This window comes from Dicentrarchus labrax, unplaced genomic scaffold (assembly GCF_905237075.1).
Source record: "Dicentrarchus labrax unplaced genomic scaffold, dlabrax2021, whole genome shotgun sequence".
Taxonomy (NCBI): Eukaryota; Metazoa; Chordata; class Actinopteri; family Moronidae; genus Dicentrarchus; species Dicentrarchus labrax.
Genome location: NW_026136715.1, coordinates 3,985,080 through 3,995,772, shown reverse-complemented (window position 1 = coordinate 3,995,772; position 10,693 = coordinate 3,985,080). Strand labels below are relative to the sequence as shown.

General features: G+C 39.3%; 1 pseudogene; it reads right to left on the bottom strand.

Annotated features, from left to right (window-relative positions):
- Nucleotides 1–4,529: 4,529 nt before the first annotated feature.
- The window catches only part of LOC127376910 (cryptochrome-1-like), a 29,945-nt pseudogene continuing 23,781 nt past the window's right edge, over nucleotides 4,530–10,693 (bottom strand).

Sequence of the window (10,693 nt, the reverse complement as noted above, 5' to 3'; positions counted from 1 at the left end):
GACAGAGGTGCACAGCAACAACAGTAGCAACAACTACACTAATAGTAGTGACTGATGATGATGAACATGAAGAAGATGATGGCGACGACAACAACGATGGGGGACAATGAGCAGTGACAAGTAATCCATGAGAACCTGCGAGACGAGAAAGCACAAGAATTCCAGGGAAGAAGTGAAGTTAGTATAATGGGACATGAATGGGTGCAGAAAGGGAGGGAGAGGAAGAGAAGAGCTCAGTACACCATGGGAAATCCCCCGATAGTCTAGGCCTATAGCAGCACCCTGATGATTGATGTCCACATGATCATGCAAGCTGTGCAAGAAGTGAGAATCGTAATCCCTACAGGAAGTGACATTCTGAGGGCCTCACCTTTCCTCGAGGACACACCAGTTACTTGGGAAGTGTAGTGAACTAAGTGGAACTTCAGCCTCACTACACTGAAGATGTAAGAGACATGTGACAAGCTATGTTACGCTGACATTGCAAAAGTAAGTCAATATATCTCAGTGATCAATAAAACTGCCATTCAAAAAGATGGACATGCAAAAAACAAACAAAAATCAATTTATTATTATTTATCCTCTGTTCCTTCATTCCCCCCTTCTCGCCTCCTTTAACCGATGTACTGTATTTGTTTATTTGTTAAAATTTTTCTTTTACATCCTGCAGAAAGAAATGTAACTGGCTAATGGTTAGCTGTTGAAAAGTTGCGAGCTGTGTTTGCAGACTGAATTGTGATGGTCAGCTTGGTTGGCGATGGTTGTGTTAGCGTGAATCACCTGAATGTGTGTTCTTCAGTTAGCATCGTGGAAGTTCAGCTCCCTTATGGGGTTGCACTGCAAGAGCCTGAACATTCATCAACATTCACTTTTCTCTGTTGTTTCACTTAAAGGTCCAGTTTATAACATTTAGGAGGATCTATTGTCAGGAATAAATATAATATTCATAAGTATATTTTCATATAATCACATAAAAATGAGAATAATTGCATTTTTGTTGACCAAAGAATGAGCCATCACAGTCGCACATATCGAAAAACAGACACAAATTGGTGAACGGGATAAAGGAAAGATAGATGACTTTGTAGGAAATATTTAGCTTGAGAAGGACAAATTGCTGTGTGACCTGGTTAACATGTCAGTGGATGAAATAACAAAGGAGGTTTGTGGTATTATGATTAATGGTGCATAGATCACATTCCCTAAAAAAAAAAGGTGTAAAAAGGCAGTGTGCTTCAACATGGAAAGCAGACAAAAAAGACAAGAATACCCAAAAGTTAAGAGAATGGATACTGTTCATTAAAGTGCAATTAGTGCTGCATGTGTAAAGACAGCATAAGAAAGAATTACATAAAGCACATGGGGCTTCATGTCAGTGGAAAGCCGATGAATGTATTACCCAAGTTCACCTGAAGAATTGCATGAGCATTTTAAAAGATGGATGAGCTTCCTGAAGTCTGTAATGGAAACATTCTTGACTGCAGTGTCTTAAATGGCAGTTATACTGAATACGATATTAAGGAGGATATCCTGAAATTAAAACCAGGAAAAGGAGCAGGCATACATAGGAAACTCTATTCTTATGGAAACACAGGGCAGATTTAAAAAGGGTTATTCCACCACTGATCATATCTTTTTGCTGATGATTTGTATTGTTATAAAAGAAACAGTTTTGTTCTTTCATTGATTACAGTAAGGTGTTTGATTCAGTTTGGAGGGATGCAGTCAGGTATAAACGTGCTTAAAGCATGCTAAATTACAAAAGAGTGTGTTTTGTTAGCCAGGAGTTAGCCAGGGTGAAAATGTGTCCCCATTGTCTGTTGGACTTCCTGCTACAGAATGGCTGTCATGATGCTGTAATGCTGTTTTTTTTTTAAAAACTGTACGCAGATGACACAATTATTATGTCTACAACAAAAAAGGGTTGCATAAAGCAATAGACAAATTGGAAATTAAAAGTAAATAGGAAAAATTCCCACAATCATATGGTATATGGGGAGCTGGGAAGATACCCACTCTGTCGCAATAATAATTATGATTAACTATCTGCTCAACATGCACAGTACAGATGCCTCATGTTGTCTCGTAAAACAAGACATTGCTGCCTGATGGAGTTATGAATCATGTGTTAGACTGTGTGTGTCCGTCTGTGTATCTGTCAGCTAATCTCTGTCTACTGGGAACATCAGCCTTATCTATTTTTTGTCTGCTGAAGGACCTCTCATGGTTGATTCCCATTTTCTAAAAAACCTATTCAATTAACTGCTTTGTTCTATACAACCACCGACTGCTGACTCCTTGCTCCTCTTAACCAGACAGCAGGGGCTGCGGGTGATCGAACACTGCTTCAGTTTGGACTCTTGTTTCCACTTTGAGAACCTACATGGCGGCCATGTTAGTGTTGGCAGATTGACATTTTACATCACTGGTGTTTTGGAACTGTCCTTTATTTGCATATGTGTCCAGTCTGGTTACACCTTGATGATGTAACCTGCATGTTGCCTCCCCTGCCGTCTGCTACTCACACTAATACACAACTTCACCCACACTCCTTATTGCACATACCCTCAGACACACCTGGATGAAGATCTTCAGAATTTACCACTATTTTTTTTCTAGATGGCGGATGTGTAAATAAACATTCTGACGAGGTAGATTCCTCTCTACATTTAACCTGCCAGCAGTGCAAGCTGCAGCATGCTTTGCATCTGCTGACTCACAAACAAAAATCTTGTAGTTAAGCTAATGTTTGCTTGGGGTAGTGTGTATGTGTGTATTTGTGTGTGTGTGTGTGTGTGTGTTACACCTTGAATTGGCAACTTGACTGGATTGCAATTGAATTTCCCTTCTGCATCCTGTGTCTCCCCTTCTTTCTTTGGTGTGTTATTACCGGCCCACAGGAGAGGCAACAACAAGGAGGAACCAGCGTTTAGTTTAAAATTTGAAGTTTATTAAGTAAAGAAAGAAAGAAAAGTAAACAAAGTGTAGTGGGGAGCAGGAGCGGGGTCATTACTGTTGCACATTACGAAAGCATTGCATCGAAATATCTAAAGGTGACATTAAAAATCAATAAATTGCTTTATTTAAATTTTTTTCCTTGAAGTTACCACTGAGTGCAAAATGTCACCATAATGCAACAGTAAATTCATTTTGGTTTTTGAACAGGTTATTTTTGGAATTAAGGTGTTAAATTTGACTTTGATTTGGGTTGGTACCCCATGTGTCCCCCTTGAGGTCTGCTCTTGGTGGAAAGAGCGTGAAGAAGGTGGAGGAACGGCCTCCTCGTGGATCAGGTGCCACCGACTGGTTTGTTTCAGGAAGCTCCCAACAGAGTTATATTACAGTATGTTATATTACAATTCAGTTTAGTTAGTAGGGGGTTTGATTGTTTCAGGTTAGTTTTTATTGTTTAAAAATGTTTCATTTTATTAGTTTCAGTGATTTATATATATATATATATATAGGGGTATTTTTCAGGGGATTTAGGAAGTTAAGAATAGAGGTATTACAAGACAAAGGAAACCTTTTGTGAAGACAACTGACTTAATAAACATTAATAATGAACGAAAGCATCTGGCTTTAGTGGAACACTGCATAGGTCATAACACTGTCTTGCAAGTACAAGTGAATGCATGAATAAAAAGACCCAAATAAACTCGAAGATGTCACAAGGAGACAGAAAGCCTCAACAGCTGACACAAAGAGAAACATCAGAAGAATAAATCTAACTTTCCCAAATGTGACGACATATACGGTTTCCTCTAAAGCCAGGCCCCATACGAACATACTGGTGATGTACATATTGTATTAGCTAGATCAGTCCAAACCTTTTATGTTTTAATGGATCCCTTTTTCTATAACCGAGTGAACCAACGACCCCTAACATGTTTTATGAATATTTCATATTCTATTCAATGCATGACAATAACAGAACAAGTGATAACCTGTGCAATTAACTGAGCAGATTATATCTTGTGAATGTTATATCAGAGATTAGTTTTACTTATATTATTTAGAACTTTTTATAGGATTCTTCTTTTTCGACAAATTCAGTGTCTCCTTCTACTTTTCTACGTAGGATGAGGTTGTCAGAAAGTTCAAATCAAAACCTTCAAAAAGACTATTTAATCAATTTAATTTTCCTCACTGAAATGAGTGAAATGCTGAGATACATGTATACATTTTAACATTTTTCTTACATCCCTTAAAATCAAGAAGGCCTTGCGTGAAGCTTTGGGTCCTGACCTCCAGGATGGAAACCACTGAGCTAAAAATAAATCTTTTTCTGGCCACTTTTCCACACCTCATTAAAAAATGCCATTAAGTCCACATTGAGAAAATGAACAGCTTATGAGAGAGGGCAGAGAGAGGGCAGCAATGCTCAGGAATATCAGCTGAACTAAACTTAGACTATACAGTGCAGTCACATTCTGGCATGTTCTGTGTTTTTTTTATAAATGAATATTGGGTGACATATCACAAATCGGTACTGGCATCCAAAATCCAATATAAGGGCAGAATGAAAGGTGTCAAGTAGTAACAATTTTTTATTTCCTGTCATGAACTTGATCAAGCACAAGAAAAAGCCTTTCACAACACAAGGAGAGACAGAGAAAGAGCATAATATTACAGAGATGATAGATGGCATCTGTTTTCACCTTCATGTCACAGAAGGGAGAACAGAACAAAACAAAAAAACAAAGAAAGCGAGAATAAAAACTTGTTTTTCCGTAGTGATAAAAGCTACAAAAACCTTGAGAACATACAGAATTATAATAAAGAAACACTACAATACTTTTATCTCCCCTTCCCTCCCCTTCAACCCCCCACTCCCCCAGTCCCCACCCTCCAAATTACTCCTGAAGACGAAGCCGGTATGATCACAGATGAACAAATATTGAGTACTGTACACAGACACGAGTCATCACGGCTCCACTGAAACCAGAATTTTCTCAGGAGAGCGCCGGCAAACGGCAAACGGCCGTCGCACATCTACAGCCCCAATCTGCAGGCTTCCTCAAATCAGGAATATATACTCCCACTGGCTGCTAAAGATAGGCCTTAATGCCTTCTTTTGGTGAGTGTAACGGTGGTTTAGCCGTCACTGGGGAGCCCAGATTTTTATTTAATTTTCTAGTTTTCGATTTCACATCGGAAGCCATTCCAGAAAGCTGTCTTTAATTTGAGCATTTAATAAAAAGAGGTGAGTGAACCAAATGGAAATGGCATGTGATGGGACGCTCTCATTTCAAGTCATTCGTAGAGAACTGTGACTTTACACCTCTTCAACACAGTCGGACAGCAGATTGGGGCTTTAAGCAGACTTCAGTTCTCTCCTGTTTAACCACTTAGAAGGTTTTGTGTGTGTGTGTGTGTGTGTGTGTGTGTGTGTGGTATGTATTATGTGTGCTCAGGTCAGCATTTGAGTGATTTTCACCAGTGTTGTATTTGTGTGATACAGGAGTTAAGCCTTTGTAAAAGGTTTGTGCTGAAATGTGTTTGTATGTATGTACCACACATTCTCAAATATACAATGCCTTTATTATCAAAGACAGGTCATTTATTCCTGATTCTCACAATAGTTGCACATTAAAAGGGCTCCAGATTGTCAGCGGGCAACCTTCCATGCAAGAGTTAAGTGTGCTTCTGTGTGTGTGTGTGTGTGTGTGTGTGTGTGTGTGTGTGTGTGTGTGTGTGTGTGTGTGTGTGTGTGTGTGTGTATTTCACAGGGGGGGAATCATACATTCTCTGGTTCAATTCGACTGCATTGATCTCACCAGGAGTAAAGTTGATAGTGGATAGGAGGGTGGATGGAATCTAAATAAGACGCCAACTTCATCTTTCCAATGCTGTTACACAGTCCTCGCATTTCAACTTCACAGCGGCCATTTTGCGACCCTTCTCATTTGATTACAGTAAATCGATGTATTGAATTGTGGTCATTTAGCTATTTATTGGCCATTTAGTTTTATCACTTTTTTTATCTTTTTTTTTTCTTTAAATCAAATTTGTCCGGGTCGCAAAATGTCGCGAGTAGCCATACACGTACAGTATATCGTTGAACTCTTTGCACCCTAGTAGTCAGGAGGGCACACTCGTTTCTGAGGAATGTTGGTTTCTGTTTTCTGGCAGAATTCGGCTCACTTGGATCAGACGCTGTCGTCTGTCTTTTATTGTGTCGACTCAACTTTGTTTTGTTTATTCCTTCCTTTTTGTGTAGCAAGTTTTTGGTTTTTATAAGAAATCTTAGAAAAATGTGACACCTTTTGAGAGGAGTTTGCACCCAACTGTCTGTGTTCTCTGCCCTCGTTGTATTCGACAGAAGTTAACCTCGAACCGCTTCCTCTGCCAAACTGACCACAACGGGTTGTTTTTATTTTGGTTGTTGAACGTGTTGCACAGCAAAAAAGTTCAAAATCTTCCAACAAGACAGAATGCCTCAGAGATACTCCAAAGTCTTTTGTTTCTGAACTTCTACAGGCATGATCTGTTTTTGAGACATTTGAGAAATGATGAAGAGTTGCAGGGGGAAACAGAGAGGTGAAAATGTGACTGACTTTTGAAGGGTAAATCAGAAACACTGTAAAGGGATCGTCCAGGCTCTGATGGTCAACAGCTGTGAGCTGAGCGACAACACAAGTCTATTTTATATTAAATCAAGTGTGAAACCACAGAGACGATCTGTACATGATTAATAACGTGGGAAACGATGCTAAGAGGACGACTGAAACTAAGGGCGAAGAACAAAAGAAACTTAAATTCTCGATAAGCATACAGAACAGAGCCTGCTCATGTTTGACTGATGTTAAAGGGAATCCTAAAAAATACTAATCATCATTTGTATTTTTTTTAAAGTAGCAAAGGCTCAGGCTCGAAGTGGTTTTCCAAAAAAAATGGAAAAACCTTAACAAACAAACAAATAAAAAAAACCTACAGAAACAAAACAGCAAGAGCAACACTATCACGACAATTACTTGACGTTTACTAGAAGTTTGACTTCCTGTGTTCAGCTACATGTCTACCTCTGATGAGATCAAAGACGTCACGCCATGGCACTTCCAGCAAAGAACTACAAAGAAAGCTACATGAGAACTCTTTTACCCATAATGCCACATTCTAAAAGCAGTTTAACGTCTCCTAACTAATCTACAGCAACACACTGTAAACATGTTTTTCAAGACCAACAGTAGAAACCGGTGTGACTGTGATATTATACGTCATAAATAAGGTCAGTAAAACAACACAAATCACAGTTTTTAGCTGCCGATACAAATCAAGTGATCACACACGCTAACCAGGCAGTGCTAGGTGTTCCCCGTGAATATTGTGAATTGTCGCATTTGTGTTAAAAAGGAGGTGCTCACTCACCAACTGGACCCCCAGTGCCTGAAGACCCTTTACATGCAAACTAGTGAGACAGAAGCTGAGAACCCACTCTCAACATTTTCAACAAAGTCCCTGAAACGTTACTGTGAACACGCACGTGCTTCTCTCATTTCGCCTGGTAAAATCAGGGTTAATGACACAGTAATTACAGCTTAAAGATCAGTAAAACCCTTCATTTTGGAAAGTACAGGTTGTTTATCTTCCGGGAAAAACTTTTTTTTGTTAGAAATCCAATTACCTTATTTACAGACATTTCATTTCAGCAACACAAAATAGCATAAACATAAAAATATTAATATAAATAGTGTTTTTCCAATGTAAAGACTATTGTATTTGTGACATAAATATTCCTACAGTAGAGCGAGACACGACCGGTCGGCATGTGCGGTGGATGGAGCACATTAGGATGAACATACTACAAAGCTGTAGTAAAAAATATTCTCTGTAAACCCCGACACAATCAGCCAGGCTTTACATTAATGTGCGCACAACGTGGTTGTATTTGCAGCTTTTTTTAAGAAAAGGAAATATTTCATTACTCACACTTATAGCTGCTTCATTGTTCATACAGTATATACTGGCTGGTGGCAGCAGTTTTAAGACAACAATGTAGTTTTTTAGTTTTATTTTTTTTTTTTATAAATGATTCGTGGAGCTGTAAGTTTGAGGCGTTTTGTTTCTTCGCAAATTCGTCCGAGGTCGTCACACCTGTCCGTACGCAACTGTAAGAGGACTCTGCGATGTAAAAAAGCCCTTTTAGAAATTGAGCCAAAAATCACATTTTCACCTTTGTGTTTGCACCCTGGGGGAATTTGTGACTGTAAAGACAGAGAGCAGTTTTAGATGCACTGTGTGAAGACGAGACAGTCACTGTGTGTGTTGGGTGGTGACGTTAGGGTTATGGATTTCCCCTCTTTTCCACTGGCCAGATGGTGGCTCCAACGTGGATCCAGACGGTCTCAACTGCGCTCGCTTTAGGTAGTCTGCAGGGAGGAAAAAAAAAAAAAGAGTAAAAAACAGAGAAGACACCAACCTTGCACAGCTCATTTTTTAATTTCGCAGAAATCCTTTTCTTTTTTCTTTGCTGCAGTGAAAGTGACCATAGGAGAGGCATTCAGAGAAGTGTGACTGTTCTTTTCCTGCACTCTTCCTTTCATAGTTTCCATTGCTTACTTGAGCAACTGTTTTGCATAGTGCCTTCTGTTTTGTATTTTTTATTGTGACTACAGCAACGCCATGACAGGCTGACATTTACATAGACGACTCTCCTTGCTTCCAACACACCGTGTGATGATACCAAAATATTGACATTGCAGTGGGAGCAGACACACATTATACACCACCAAAAGGTAGCATGAAGGATTAACAATAAACATCTGTGGCAGGCTGTGTGCAGATTTAAAACTTGCTTATCTCAACAATCACATTTATAATTCATCATGAAGCGTAAGGGGCAAAAACAGCGCCGAAACACCCACGCCTGAGGAATTGTTTTCTATGTAAGCACACACACACGGGGGGTGGGACATGTGTTGTGGTGCGGCAGGATACGCCACAGGAAAAACAGTTATTTTATTCCATTCACTGATTCGTGCATTAGCATGTTCCAGCTACCATACTTACGTCTGTATAGTGTGTTTGCTAATGGCTATGTCATTATAGATTGCAATATTGATATATATATACTGTATATCGTGATATAGTACGTTATGTGGTCATAATGTTCAGTTACGACCTGTTTCCGAGAGGTGTTGTTACCCCTTTTTGATCATTTTGGAGGATGCAGTATGTGGGGATGTTGAACTGTCCTGCATTACACTGATAGGTGTTTATATTATTTAACAACCCACGCTAGGCTAAATAATAGAAACATCTGTCAATGAGAGCCAGTGTGACACAATACAGTTCAACAGCAACACAAAGTGCAGCCTCCAAAATGACCGGCAACTGCGTGTAAATCTATAAATATAAATAATATAACAGTTTGATGCATGATGGCAGTTGACAGGCACTAAATTTGACAACAGGCAAAGACTGTAAAGTCCTGGAACATCCTAGTTATCTATAGTTCTCTAAAATGCACTGAGATTTGGTATCAGGAAGACTTTAAAGTTGTTTTTTCTGACTGTCAACAAACTCCATGAAGACCAGAACCAAAGCCAAACAGACCCTGCTAACAATTACGGTATGACGTCTGATATATCTTATTCCTCTGTGCAATGGACATTTTAAAATGTAACTATATATTTGTGAGCTGTTATTAAAGGTTCATGTCTTCAGTAGGAACGAACAGGCTCACAAGCTGGCAGATATTTAGCTTGCACGTTTTTAAAGTTAAAGTTGATAGAGAGTAAAATTATGTGAAATTCATTCAGCTGTTTCTTTTTAAATTACTATAACAATATACAAAAGCATTCAGCTCTCAAAGAGAACATAAAACATAAGCAAGAGGCCACATTTGGACTTTTCAGTATCAGCCATCCCAACTGACCTCTGCGCTCTGCCTCTGCATCTTGTGCACCGAGCAGGACGTCGGGTCTTTCTCTCCCGACCCCTCACGTTCCGACTCGCGCTCCCTCTTTCCTGTGATACCTCTGGTGTGCAGGAGGAGTCCTGAATGTCCCAGCGGGCAGGAAGAAAAACGTTATCATTATCTGAAACCACCTGATGCAGGTCACTCCTAATGGGGAGTAATAGAGTCCCCCTCCTGTGGCAGCATTCATACACACTAGAGACAGGCCTTGATTTATATATCTGAAATTTTATTCTAGATATTATACTTATTTAATGTTCATCAAAAACTCATTTGTGTTTCAATTTCTTCAACAACTTTTAAAAGCGACATAACAAATGTAGGCAGTGCAAGTTAGAATGGGGGTATATCATTTATATCAAATGCTAGACTTGAGCGTCTAGTAGCACAACAGCGATAACTGCTCCTTCCTGTTTCCTACCTGGGTGTTGAGGCACAGCAAACTCGTGGTAGAGTCGGCTGCTGGTGATGGTCTGGTTGGTGTCTGGCACTGAGTGGTATCCTGCAGCTGACACATTAAACAGACACTTTAAACCTTTAAAGTCCAGTATCATAAACTCATATTATAATAATGGCACATCTCATGCTGGTAGGCTTTTTGAAAAAGTAACACTAGACTCACTGTGAGTTTGAGAACTTAGTGTACATCCACTTTATAACACATGTCAAGTTTATTTATTGGATTATTTAACAGGTAAAGTGCACATTAATCAACAGGCATTCAGTGAATGTGTAGACTACTGGGGGGTTCACAAAATGCAAAATGTAGCCTTT